This window comes from Oratosquilla oratoria, chromosome 10 (genome assembly GCF_046742065.1).
Source record: "Oratosquilla oratoria isolate Oo_2021 chromosome 10, ASM4674206v1, whole genome shotgun sequence".
In the NCBI taxonomy this organism is placed as follows: domain Eukaryota; kingdom Metazoa; phylum Arthropoda; class Malacostraca; order Stomatopoda; family Squillidae; genus Oratosquilla; species Oratosquilla oratoria.
The window spans coordinates 129325-144469 of record NC_134786.1 but is presented as its reverse complement, the minus strand read 5'-3'; the positions used below and the strand labels follow the sequence as shown (position 1 = coordinate 144469).

The 15145-nt window shown below is 38.9% G+C and overlaps 1 protein-coding gene across 3 annotated transcripts in view; it reads right to left on the bottom strand.

Moving 5' to 3' along the window:
* LOC143029051 (uncharacterized) overlaps positions 1-14648 on the bottom strand; it is a 422642-nt gene extending 407994 nt beyond the window's left edge. Inside the window, exons 1-6 of one of the 3 annotated variants that reach the window (XR_012966764.1) lie at positions 14525-14647; positions 14019-14109; positions 13800-13900; positions 13515-13618; positions 11469-11542; positions 7000-7022 (exon numbers count right to left, since the gene is read on the bottom strand). The gene's annotated coding sequence lies outside the window, so the exon portion shown is untranslated. Of the gene's footprint in view, positions 1-6999; positions 7023-11468; positions 11543-13514; positions 13637-13799; positions 13901-14018; positions 14110-14524 lie in introns of those variants that run through there. The other 2 variants (XM_076191389.1, XM_076191388.1) reach the window with 2 other exon arrangements.
* Between the last annotated feature and the right edge of the window lie 497 nt (positions 14649-15145).

Sequence of the window (15145 nt, the reverse complement as noted above, 5' to 3'; positions counted from 1 at the left end):
ACTGAACGAACTCGATGATTATCTGTTAGAAGCAAAACCAGACAATGGGAATTGTAGAGACTAAACTAAGACGTGAAATACCATCAATCGTTATTGGACAAGGTCTATACAATTACTGGATAAAATACAGGGACAAGAAACAGGGAGGGGGAATCACGTTCTTGGCCAAGAAAGACCTAAAGGTGACAAAAATTGCAGAGGGCAAAGGTAATGTTGAACTGATCATGATAAAAGTCGAAGGCAAGAATATGAAAAGCAGAAAGTTTGTGGTGACATATGTGCCTCCAAAAATCGAATGCTTGGAAAGAAAACTAACATACAAAAATGCTAGAAGATACAAGAAAATCACTAAATGAGATACTAATGGGTAAGTGTAATCTGGTAATTATGGGGGACTTCAATTGCAAAGGAATTTGTTGGGACAGCATGACAGTGCAAGGAGGAGATGACTCGTGGGGCAATGTACTGCTAGACATGACCATGAAGTACACAATGACCCCATGGGTCAGTGAAAACACAAGGTACAGAAACAATGAAGAGCCATCGAAACTAGATCTAATATTTACAACAGAACCTGAAATAGTGGATAAAGTCCAGTACGAGACACCAATTGGAAAGAGTGACCATGTACTCATCGAAACTGTACTAAAGGAAGACACAGACATGGAGAGGAACCAAAAGCATAGGAAAGGAAGATTGATGTACAACAAAACAGACTGCAAAACTAAAGACACTCTTCCTGAATGTAAACTGGGAAAATTTTTATAGGGAAGAGACAACAGTGGAAGAGAAATGGAATATATTGATGGATAATTACAATGAAGGGGTAAACAGGCATGTACCAAGACAAAAGCGAGAGAGTGAGTACATTAAATGTTGGTTCAACAAAAGATGCAGTGAGGCAAAAGACAGAAGGGACAAAGCTTGGAAAAAGTGGAGAAAAGACAAAAAACAAAGCAAATGGCAAATTTATATAATCTGTAGAAATGAGTATGTTAATGTGAGACAAGAGGAAAAAAGGAACCATGAGAAGGATATTATAGACAAATGCAAAGATCAACCCAAGCTATTCTATCGGTATGTGAATACATACATACATACATATACCAAGGCTTTTTCCCCCTTCCGAGGGGGGTAGCCAAAAAGGGAAAGGCATAAAAACACTCCCACCCATTTCATCCCTAAATACACTACACACCCCTCCCACCCTCCCTCTCATCTGAGCACCTCCTGGATGCTCAGATGTATGTGAATGGTAAACTTAAAACCAAACAGGAAATGGTGAAACTATGCCAAGGAAATATAGAATACACAGAAGATTTAGAGATGGCCGAAGTCATGAACAATCACTTTAATTCTGTCTTCACCAGAGAGAAAATACAAAATTGGGACATAGATAATAACAAGCAATCTCCCCACATGAGTGAGTTTACAACATCACTAAAAGAAATATCAGAACATCTATCAAGACTGGATGTAAGAAAATCACATGGCCGGATGGTATTGCAAATTGGATTCTAAAGGAGTGCAAAGAAGAACAGACAAAATACACATCTTAATAATCAGCTCACTCAAAGAAGGAAAGAAAGCCACGGACTGTAAAAATGCTAACATTGTACCAATATATAAAGGAGGAAACAAGGAAGAACCCACCAACTATAGGCCAGTATCACTAACAAGCACTATAGCCAAAATTTGTGAGAAAATAATCAAGAATAGATGGGTAAAACATCTGGAAGACAACATATTAAACCCAAGACAATTCGGGTTCAGACAAGGAAGATCATGTACCACAAACTTAATATGCTTTTACTCAAGACTAATAGACATAGTGCAAGAAAGAAATGGATGGGCTGATTGTGCATTCCTAGACTTGCAAAAAGCCTTTGACAAAGTACCACACAGAAAATTACTAAAGAAAAAAAAACTGGAACACATAGGAGGAATACAAGGAAACCTACTAAAATGTATGGAGGACTTTCTGACTGGTAGAAAGATGAGAGTAGTGTTCAGAGAAAAATATTCAGATTGGAAAGAGGTGATCAGTGGAGTATCGCAAGGATCTGTACTGGCACCAATAATGTTTGCTATCTATATGAATGACATGGACGAGGACGTGAACTGCTACATGAGCTTCTTTGCTGATGACGCCAAACTGTTAAGGAAAGTAGAAACTGATGAGGACTGTGAAGCACTGCAAGAAGACCTAAATAGGGTATGGAACTGGAGTCAGAAATGGGAAGTGGACTTTAATACTAAGAAGTGTAGCATAATGGAGTTTGGAAAAAGCAAAAACAGAATATCAGGAAAATATACAATTGGAACCAAGGAAGTAAAGAAAGTAGGATCCGAAAAAGATTTGGGTGTAATTATCACGAACGACTTGTCCTATGATATACAGATTAACAAAATTGTCGGGGAGACTCACAACTTGCTAAGATCAATAAAAGTGGCATTTACATACTTAGACGAAGACATTATAAAAAAAATATTGGTTACATTGATAAGGCCTAGATTAGAGTATGCAGCGACATTGTGGTCCCCCAGTACCAAAAAGAATATAAAGAAAATAGAAAGAATCCAAAGAGCAGCTACATAAATGGCACCTGCAATTGCAAACCTATCATACGAGGAGAGATTGGCTAAACTGGAGTTGCCGACACTGGAGCAAAGAAGAGAGAGGTGACCTATTGACCATCTACAGAATCATGAAAGGCACAGAGATACTTGATGGAGAGAACTTACTTAACTGGGACAAAAGAAACACAAGAGGACATGGAAAGAAAATAAAAAAACATAGCTATAGAAGAGAACTGAAGAAAAAGAGTTTTCCACAGAGTTTTGGACACTTGGAACAAACTGGATAATGAAATAGTATGCGCAAAAACCATTCATGAGTTTAAAAACAAACTAGACACTGCGAGATACAATGGCGGGACATCACGAGCATAGCTCCCCTTCCCGCAAAATACAACTAGGTAAATACATACATATACACACACACACATATACATATTTACATATACACACATACATGTATACGCATACATAAACATACATATACACATACATTGAAACTAGATTTAATATTTACAACAGAACCTGAAATTATGGACAAATTCCATTACAAGACACCAACTGAAAAGATTGACCATATACTCATCGAAACTGTACTAAAGGAAGAAATAGACATGGAGAGAAATGAAAAGCATAGGAAAGGAAGATTGATGTACAACAAAACAGACTTTGCAAAACTAAAGACATTCTTCCGGAATGCAGACTGGGAAACATTCTATATGGAAGAGACAACAGTGGAAGAGAAATGGAATATATTGATGGAAAATTACAATTATGAAGGGGTAAACAGGCATGTATCAAGACAAAAGCGACAGAGTACATTAAATGTTGGTTCAATAAGAGATGCAGCGAGGCAAAAGACTGAGAGGACAAAGCTTGGAAAAGGTGGAGAAAAGATATTTAAAAATATCAAATCAAATAAACTAGCAAATGGCAAATTTACATAAACTATAGAAATGAGTATGTTAAAGTGAGAAGAGAGGAGAAAAGGAACCATGAAAAGGATATAAATAAATGCAAAGATCAAATCAAACAATTCTATCGATATGTGAATGGTAAACTTGAAAACAAACAGGAAATGATGAAACTACTCCAAGGAAATATAGAATACACACAAGAATTAGAAATGGCCCAAGTCATGAACAATCACTTTAAATCTGTCTTCACCAGAGAGAAAATGCAAAATTGGGACCAAGATAATAACAAGCGATCTCCCCACATGAATGATTTACAACACAAAAACAAATATCAGAACACCTGTCAAAACTTGACGTCAGAAAATCACATGGCCAAGATGGTATTGCAAATTGGATTCTAAAGGAATGCAAAGAAAAACTAACACACAAAATACACAACATAATTAATAGCTCACTCAAAGAAGGAAAGATACCTAATGACTGCAAAAATGCTAACATTGTACCAATATATAGAGGAGGAAACAAGGAAGAGCCCACCAACTTACCCTAACCTTACTCCTTTGCTTCCTAAGATAAGCAAAGGACTAAATTTTCTTTGCTTTAATTTCAGGTTCTCGTAAGAGCCTGAAACCTGGTGCGGTTCCATCTATTTTTGATTTTAATACATTATCCACATTCACCTCAACACTAAATGCAGAAAGAGCACCTAAGAGGAGACGTTTATTTCAAAATGAATCCAATATTCAAGATGTTGGCAACGAAAGGGAAAAGGAGATTCTACAAAGTGACGCTGACGCAGAGAAATCGGTCCAGGACTACGGTATCCAGTGCGAGATAAATTCTATGAATGCTAGATTCTCAATCTTCCGGTTTAAAAATGACAATAAGGCCATTCAGTATTATACAGGATTTAATGACTTTGCACATTTTTCCTTAATAATATTGATGGAATGGACTATGATTTATTATTAGCGGAAGATCAGTCGTTTGTAACTATAATCAAGTTGAGATAGGCCAAAGATGATATTGAATTATCCATTTTGTTGAGTCAGTCAAACTTGTGCGTCAAAAGTTGTGAATGTATGGATTAATTTTGTTCTTCCAACTCCAAGAAATCAATTTTTGGCCAGAAAGAAACAGTGCAGGACTTAATACCAGTGAACTTCAAAAAACAATTTCCATCAACAAGAGTAATTTTGGATGCAACAGAGGTGCCGATTCAAAAGCCCAGTAATGTTAATTCACAGAGTGCAACTTTTTCCCACTTATAAAAATCGCAACACATTCAAGACAATGATTGGCTGCACTCCAGGTGGACTAATTTCTTATGCGAGTGATAGCTACGGTGGCAGCGCATCTGACAGGCAGATAATCAAAATATCTTGTTTAATACAAGGTAACATGGACATATGTTTGAATCTGGGGACAGTATTATGGCAGGCCGTGGTATTAGAGTACAATATTCCTTTGCTTCGATAGACGTTAAGGTGAACACTCCGACTAATAAAATGGATATTTACACAGTAACAAAGGACTATTGTTACTTGAAATTGTCTTGAAAGTAAGTACGATATCTTACCTTCTATCAAATTCTCCTTCCTCCCAGAGACAAGTGCTCCGTTTGTTGCCAATTCAACTTTTAATTAAATGCTCAACTGTCTAATTTTCATAGGACGCCATTGTGTGTTTACTACAACTGACGGTGTAGTGGAGCTATCTAACAGGATAAATTGTGATGCTTACTCCCATTGTGAGAGAAACAATATGATTTTGAGCAACTGGCCAGACATCATCAAAGGCAACACAAGAGCCTTTTGCGCTTATGCCCTCAGCAAAACAAAGGTTAAAAAGTGGGTGTCAATAGGCTGATGGAAGAGGATGGAACGGTAACTAGCTCCACCTTGGAAACATGCCAGTTGCTGCTGAATACACAATTTCACAAAGTGTTCATGCAGGAAGCTGCCAGCAAATCCAGGAGGAGTTACAGAGAGGCAGTTAGTTCCATGGAGGTGCTCTCATCAACCCACCCACCTTAATTATAGGAGGCATAATGGATATCATCCAAAAGGCAGGCATTGGAACCAATAACTTTAGGAGACATCAGCACCAGGCCCACATGGGGTTCACCCCAAAATGCTCAAAGAATGTGCCACTATTCACTCACTCACTCTCACTCTCTCTCTCTCTTCCACTTCTATACATCGTTGAGGAATCATTAACATCAGGGGCAATCCCGCAAGATTGGGGAAAAGCCAATATTACTCCAATATTCAAGAACGGAAACAAAATAAAGGCCTTCAACTATCGTCCAGGGAGTCTGATGTCAATTCCATGCAAGATCTTTGAAAATCTGTGGGCATTGAAGGGACATGTGGAGGAGGATTCATCATTCAAGCCTTCCATGAGAACAGAAGACACGAGGGTTTCAATCGGGTCTATATTCAGGATGGATTAATGTATGGAGAGGTGTCCCTCAAGGAAGGAAGGAAGAAAGAAAGAAAGGAAGGAAGGAAGGAAGGAAGGAAGGAAGGAAGGAAGGAAGGTAGCACACTAGGTCTGGTTTTGTTTCTGATCTTTGTAAATGACCATTTGACGATATCTGGTCCAGTGGCAAGTTATTCTTACACTCATGATGCAAAAATATACAGGAGAGTAAACAGCCTTGACGACAGAACAGTCCTTCAACAAGACCTTTGCCATGGTGGTGCAATGGTCAACCTCAGGCAGGCACAATCTAGCCACCCACACCAAGACACTGTTATCCCACTCAAACGGGGTGATAGAACTCCTAGCCTTACATATCACCAACAAATCTGATCATTGTCAACTGCTACCGTCCGTCCACCTCAGTGCAATCTCAAAGCTTTGGAAAAGCTGAACCAAGTGCTGGAGACTGACTGACCACCCCACATGCCATGACAGATATCATGTGTGGCCACCACTTCAACTTCCCCAACTTTCTATGCTGGCCTGCTGATATCGGCAGAACAAGTCGGTGGGGGCACTCTAGAAGACCAAGCCCAAGCCAAACTCCTTCTAGAGACCGCTGACTGACAAACTGTTCCTTAACCAGCATATAATGGAGCCGACTAGAAGGAACAACATACTGGACCTCTTTTGGACCAATAATCAACAATCGGTCAGCAATTGCAGGTCAGAGAAAACAATCTTCTCTGACACACAAGGAACCATAACAGCAGATGACCCACAGGAAACCTGCCAGCCAAATGCTGGCACACCAATACGACAGCATGTTCAGCATACCAAAGACACACATGGAAATCCTCCATCCATCCATCCCACAACCTTTTTCTTCAACCAGGTGACCACCAACCTCAACCAGCTTGACAACATCCAAGTGAGTGACAGTAGGGAACATCAAAAAGGTCATCAAGGAGCTCAGGATTAACTCGGCCACTGGACTGGACCTGACAGAAGATGGCGTTCCGGCAATCCTACTCCTAAAATGCTGCAGAGGTAAGTTCTTGGCAGTCCCAATCCCCAATCCCTGTGTTGTGGTTAACCTCCCTAGACAAAAGAGAGATTCCGGCACTACTAAAACAAGCCATCATAAGCCCAATATTATACAAAGGAGGAGGAGGAGGAGGAGGAGGAGGAGGAGGAGGAGGAGGAGGAGGAGAGGGGAGGAGGAGGGGGGGGAGGAGAGGAGGAGGAGGGGGAGGAGGAGGGGGAGGAGGAGGAGGAGGAGGAGGAGGAGGAGGAGGAGGGGGAGGAGGAGGAGGGGGAGGAGGAGGAGGGGGAGGAGGAGGAGGGGGAGGAGGAGGAGGGGGGAGGAGGAGGAGGGGGAGGAGGAGGAGGGGGAGGAGGAGGTGGTAAAGGAGGCAGAGAAGGAGGAGGTGGTAAAGGAGGTAAAGGAGGCAGAGGAGGAGGAGGAGATCGGACCTTGCCAAAGAACTATCGACCTGTCGCCCTCACGTCCCACCCTCATTGTCAAGGTAATTGAGAAATGCGTAAGGGACAAGCTGTTCACACACCTTCAAGTGAATAAACCCATTAAAGAGAATAAGCAAGGTTTCAGGAAAGGTCGGTCATGCCTCTCAAACCTACGGGCACACTACGACTGGCTACTACACAACCTGTGGGAGGGGAGAAATGTTGACGTAGTATTCCTAGACTTTGCCAAAGCCTTCCACAAGGTGGACCACGGTGGCCTCCTCCTCTTCCTCCTCCTCCACAGGGCAAGGGATCTAGGGATCTAGGAATCTCAGGGAAGCTAGGAGTCTGGCTTCACAACTTCCTGACAGACTGTACACAAACGGTCGCCATTGATGGTGTCAAGTCCATTGAATCCAAGGTAATAAGCCAAGTACCATAAGGATCTGTACTCGGCCCCTTCCTCCTATTCCTAATCCATATCAATGACAAATAGGAATGTGGACTCAACCCTCCTGTCTTTGGCCGATGATACCCACATTAGCCATGCTTTGCGGCAAAGTGGGGACGTGCAACAAGACCATCTCAACTCAGTTTATGCATGGGCCAACGACTGCAACGTGCAATTCAACCAAGAGAACTTTGAGATTTTGAGATGTGGCACAAACCAAGGCATTAAAGACAACACTCAACTGCACTCACAAAGAGCTAGGAAAATCACACCCAATGCCCATGTAAAAAGCAGCCTGGGCATTCCCTTAAGTGATGATGCTGACACTTTCCAGCACCACATCATGCAGTCAGTGAAAAGAGCAGGAGGGAGGGAGGGCCAGCTGGGTCCTAACGACTTTCTCCTCAAGAGAGCTTCAAGTGATGCTTACCCTCTGCAAGTTGCTTATTCAACCAATCCTGGACTATTGTAGCCAACTCTGGTCGCCACACAAACGTCGAGACATCCAGATCCTTCAAACTGTCCAAAGGAACTACACCAGGCAGCATATCAAAGGGATGCAAGATTTCAACTATTGGGATCGCCTGGGAGCACTCACTAGGTCCCTACTCCCAACAAAGGAGGAGGAGGAGGAGGAGGAGGAGGAGGAGGAAAGATACAGGGCCATTTACACATGGAAAATCCTTCAGGGGCTTCTTCCAGACCCCACCCACGCCCTCAACAATCAAGCCATACCACAGTGTAAGGCATGGGCTTCAGTGACAAACTCTCCCATCAAGAGCCCCGGAAAGGATTAATCAAGACCCTACTGGCAACCAGCCTAAGCCATGAGGGTCCAAAAATCTTCAACGCCCTCCCAACAGAGTTCAGAGAGAAAACTAAATGCTCGGCAGTGCACAGCTTCAAACATGCACTGGACAGGTTCCTGCACAAGGTGCTGCCAGACGAGCCTCCAGTCAGTGCCAGGCTACACCGCCATCAGTAGGTTCCCTCCAAACTCACTACCAGACCAACTGACTGACCCTCGCCAGGAGGGACAACAGGACTGGCAGCAGCGGTAGTCCACTACAGCTGTCAAGATCCACCTCCGAACTTCACTAAGTAAACCAAGTTAGCTAGGTCAACATGAAAATAAAATTCCTGATATTTGAGCTCAAATAGTTCTCATGGGATGCAAAAAGTTGCTATGAGTATAATGCCATTTGAATTATCCATCTAGCTGTCCTAGTTCTCGAGATATTGCATTTTGAATGGAATTAAATCGGGCCTATTTTTTCACAGAAAATCGGGCCGAAACGTGCGGTCTGACTAATCGCCGATCAAACGTAAACAATGACGGTTTTTACTGACAGGCACAATTTTATATAAAAATTTAATATATGGTTGCATTATTAGACCTATTTTCTATAAGATGTGTGATTTCCATGTAATTTGATCATAGAATTACGTTTCTATCCTTTGCAAAATTACCCACCACAGCTACGAATACCGTCAAATTACATTAAAATCACACATTTTAAAGAAAATAGTTTGAATAATTCAACTATATGCAAGTTATTACACTAATAGCACAATAGTAACAAACTTAATAGTGTAGTTTGATCCATACCACCAGTGATCATAGCGGGCAGGACGAATCGTAGCTGTGGTCCGTAATATTACGAAGGATAAAAACGTAACTTCTCTTTGATCAAATTACATGAAAATCACACATTTTAAAGAAAATAGTTCAAATAATTCAACTATAAGTCTATTACACTAATAACATAATAGTAACAAACTTAATAGAGGGAAGTTTGATAAGATGGCGGGATGGATGTTGATGTTATCCGATAATCCGACCCGATAGAATAAAAAACTAATTAGTACCACCGATTTCTCAGCTCTACCGTATCACGCTGCCTTTATTTTGGTATAAGAATAATCCGCGAGACTTGTAGTTTTCGTTATTTTTGGTTAGTTGCCCGCACTCTGAATTTATTTAGCTCATTTTTTACGCTGAAACATAAACCAATTTTCGATTTACTGCTGAATGCAAGCCGCCATGTTTATCTTATATTTTTATGTACCGACATGTAACTGATGATGTAATCGTTTGAAATTTACTACGATCGTAGTAAATACACTCGTATAACATTTGTATGAATGAAATATCCGGCGGTATGTAAATTTGGCCGTTTGCATGACGTGCGCATAAAATGACGCGCTATTGGGCTCTTTATCAACGGTGGCGCCTCTGGTGGTGTTTGACCTACCTAAGTTAAATTCATCACGCGACTGGAACGGGAAATGAACGTGCGAGTGAACACGCCCTTCCTAATCCTCACATTCAATTCAACAACCCTCCCTGACCACGTCAAAATAGGATACATCCATGTCCCAACACGACCATATGTCCCTAACCCTTTGCGCAGCAACAAAGGTTTCAAATATGGTCACCTTGCCAAATTCTACAGCAAACAAACAGTCATATGCGCTAAGTGTGCAGGCCAACATCCTACGGATGCTTCCTCTGCTGTGTTTCAATTCGTTAGCTGACCCTCCAATAACAACCATGCATCCACCTCCCGAGACAGTCCCACTTTCAAAGTACAACAAAAAATCTATACAGAAAAAGCAACTTGTGGCATATCCTTCCACAAAGAACGGAAGCATGTGATGGAAAGACTAGTTACCCCAACTAGTACCTCCGGAGCAACTTCCCATGCTTTGGCAGTAAAGAAAACTTATAGAACCATTGAAACACAGAACAAGCACTCCAACAAGGACAAAGAACATCACCAAACTAGCAAGCAAACACACTCGCACCTTCCTTCCTTCCTTCCTTCCCCGGCCATCCCAGAGCTTCCCAAACGTGTGCCTACACATACACAAGACCATGTCCAAATGGAGACCTCCGGTTCCCAAAAGCCATTTTTAAGTCCTATTTCTAGCCCAGACTGTTCATCCAGGGTTAAACACACCTCTCCCACTAAGGCCAAGAAAGGAAGAAACCCAAACACATAAATAGAAAAAAAATAAATAAATAAATAAAAAAAAAAAAAAAAAAATAAATAAATGAAAATAATCCAGTGGAATTGCCGAGGTGTTACAAGTAAATTAAATAACCTAGTCATTTTTTACTCGCGAAACGACCCCTCAGTCATATGTCTACAAGAAACGCTCCTTAAGCCCAGTGTCGAGTTCAAACTTAAGAACTTTACCACCTATAGGAAGGACAGGTTGGCGCCTGGAGGGGGGGGGGGAGTCGCAGTTGCAGTTAACGACTGCCTCCCCCAAGTGGAATTACCACTAACCACCACCTTGGAAGCAGTCGCTATTAAAACAAAGATGCACAATAAACTCGTGACCATCTGCTCCATTCCACCAGCCCATTCCAACTATGGATGATGACCCAGACGTCACCACGTCTTCAACAACCATGCACCGACCCTGCTGTATATCTACTCTTATGTATTGGTAGAAATGGCCTTATTATCTGATTGCTCATGCACTTTCATACATAGAATAAAAAAAAATCACTGGAACAATAGGGCATTAATAAAAAAAAAGTCACAGAACTGCCACTTTGGAACTCATTCACACTAACAAAGGGCTATAATTAGCCCAAATTATTCCAATCTACTTACAGTGACAGTCGGGTGAAATGATGCGATGCTTAGGCCTCAGAGCTGTGTGAATGGATGATTTGGTGACGATCAACCTGTAATTCAATACAAGAATAAGTACTGTATACGGAAGTGTGGCTAGGGGGCGAGTAGTTCATTTCTTCACATGACAGTTCAATATGTCCATATGTGTAATTATATCGAAGAAAAAAGTTCCACTCGCGTAAAATTATATAAATTTATCAAATGTTTTATTCAGAAAAATGTACAATAAACGGTTTTAATTATGGTGTTTGTTTTCTTGTTAATTTCATTAATTAACAAAACAATACCATAAACAAAACGGTTTCCTCACCTTAGGTTCGGCATCATGTACAATAAAATACATGAAGACTCGTACATAGTAATTAATTGTATATCCGAGGATGGCACAAAGTCAAAAGACTTATTTCCACTGTGGTCCTCACAATGACATTATAACTAGGAAAAAATCATAATACAAGCTAGGTTGACTACAAAAAAGACGTCAAGATTGACTAACATGAAAAATATGACTGTACCGACAAAAAAAAAAAAAAAAAAAAATTATATAAATTTATCAAATGTTTTATTCAGAAAAATGTACAATAAACGGTTTTATTTATGGTGTTTGTTTTCTTGTTAATTTAATTAATTAACAAAACAATACCATAAACAAAACGGTTTCCTCACCTTAGGTTCGGCATCATGTACAATAAAATACATGAAGACTCGTACATAGTAATTAATTGTATATCCGAGGATGGCACAAAGTCAAAAGACTTATTTCCACTGTGGTCCTCACAATGACATTATAACTAGGAAAAAATCATAATACAAGCTAGGTTGACTACAAAAAAGACGTCAAGATTGACTAACATGAAAAATATGACTGTACCGACTAAAAAAAAAAAAAAAAAAAAAAATATAATTTTATCAAATGTTTTATTCAGAATAATGTACAATAAACGGTTTTATTTATGGTGTTTGTTTTCTTGTTAATTTAATTAATTAACAAAACAATACCATAAACAAAACGGTTTCCTCACCTTAGGTTCGGCATCATGTACAATAAAATACATGAAGACTCGTACATAGTAATTAATTGTATATCCGAGGATGGCACAAAGTCAAAAGACTTATTTCCACTGTGCTCCTCACAATGACATTATAACTAGGAAAAAATCATAATACAAGCTAGGTTGACTACAAAAAAGACGTCAAGATTGACTAACATGAAAAATATGACTGTACCGACTATAAAAAAAAAAAAAAAAAAATTATATAAATTTATCAAATGTTTCATTCAGAAAAATGTACAATAAACGGTTTTATTTATGGTGTTTGTTTTCTTGTTAATTTAATTAATTAACAAAACAATACCATAAACAAAACGGTTTCCTCACCTTAGGTTCGGCATCATGTACAATAAAATACATGAAGACTCGTACATAGTAATTAATTGTATATCCGAGGATGGCACAAAGTCAAAAGACTTATTTCCACTGTGCTCCTCACAATGACATTATAACTAGGAAAAAATCATAATACAAGCTAGGTTGACTACAAAAAAGACGTCAAGATTGACTAACATGAAAAATATGACTGTACCGACTAAAAAAAAAAAATATATATATAAATTTATCAAATGTTTTATTCAGAAAAATGTACAATAAACGGTTTTATTTATGGTGTTTGTTTTCTTGTTAATTTAATTAATTAACAAAACAATACCATAAACAAAACGGTTTCCTCACCTTAGGTTCGGCATCATGTACAATAAAATACATGAAGACTCGTACATAGTAATTAATTGTATATCCGAGGATGGCACAAAGTCAAAAGACTTATTTCCACTGTGGTCCTCACAATGACATTATAACTAGGAAAAAATCATAATACAAGCTAGGTTGACTACAAAAAAGACGTCAAGATTGACTAACATGAAAAATATGACTGTACAGACTAAAAAAATGACTAGCATATATTAATCATATGAACTATTTTCCTCAAATAAAAATTGCGTCTAAAAGATAACATTTAACCTACCTTCCTTCGTTTCTTCACTGATGTGGCGATCCCTCGTTTCAAGCAATGTAGGATCAGGGCTTAGAGCCATGAAGGAAGGGAAGATCACAGGAAGGTTGCTAGAACTATCAAAATCCATGTGACTAGAATTATAATTGAAATCGTTTCCTATCTTATAAATCCTTGCCTCTATCTATATAATGATTACTAGTTTTCGATACATTATTTTCAAGCTACGTAATACCATATCTTTAATTTCAAATTAACAATTTTTACTTATATATAATGCAAGATATCAGTACTTACCCACTGCGTCCCTCAAACCCACCACTTCAAAACAAAGAGTAAGACTGAGGCGGGAAACTATACGTTCTATACGTTCCATTAATGCCTGCCTTCTACATCATCTGAAATTAATATACTTTATACATCACAAGAAATTAAATCAAATATTTCCTTTAATATCTATACACCAATTAGAATGCAAATATCTCTAATCTATAACATATACGCAGATATCCTTACCTTTAAAAAAAAAAAAAAAGTTCGTTTTCTCGTCTGAAAATATGCCTGAGCAGGCGACTTTCGTCCGACGATAAGGCTTATAAATAGGAACCTGCCGAAAAAAATTATAATATTAATAGATGAATGAATAAACACTATAATAATGTAAATGATAAATAAAATCCATCAATAAATGCATAGGCAGTTACATAATAAACAAACAGGTAAATAGTGCATTACATTAAATTGACATATAACTAATAATAAACGAGAATCAAACAGAGTAATGTAAGGAGGCTTAGAGCCTTGAAGGAAGGGAAGATCACAGGAAGGTTGCTAGAACTATCAAAATCCATGTGAATAGAATTATAATTGATATCGTTTCCTATCTTGTCAATCCTTGCCTCTATCTATATACTGATTACTAGTTTTCGATACATTATTTTCAAGCTACGTAATACCAGTCCTATCTTTAATTTCAAATTAAAAATTTAACTTATAAATAATGTGAGACAACAAGTACTTACCCACTGCGCGTCTCCATCTCACCACTTCCAAACAAAGACTGAGGCGGGAAGCCGGGAACCTCTATTCAAATTTCAAAGTCGTTTTATACGTTCCAGCAATCCCCGCCCATTCAACATCATCCGAAGTTAATATCAATTATACATGACTCATACATCACAATGAATTAAATCAAATATTTCCTTGAATATCTATACACCAATTAGAATGTAAATATCTCAAATGTATAACATATACGCAGATATCTTTACCTTTAGAAAAAAGTTAGTTTTCTCGTCGGACGATAAGGCTGCGCATGCGCATTACGTCTGACAAAAAGGCTTACAATAGGAAACTGCCGAAAAAATCATAATATCAATAGATGAATGAATAAAAACTATAATAATGTAAATGATAAATAAAATACATAAATAAATGCATAGACAAAGGTACATGATAAACAAACAGGTAAATATATATTGGTTGGAATTCAAATATTTAGGGCGGGAAACTGCGTTGGTGTTGGCTGAGAGGTTGAGAAGTATGAAGACGACATCGTCGTCGAGTATTTCAAATGGGTACTTGCAATCCCTTGATTGCAAATAAAATGTGTACATGTGTATATATGTGTGTGTGTACGCGCG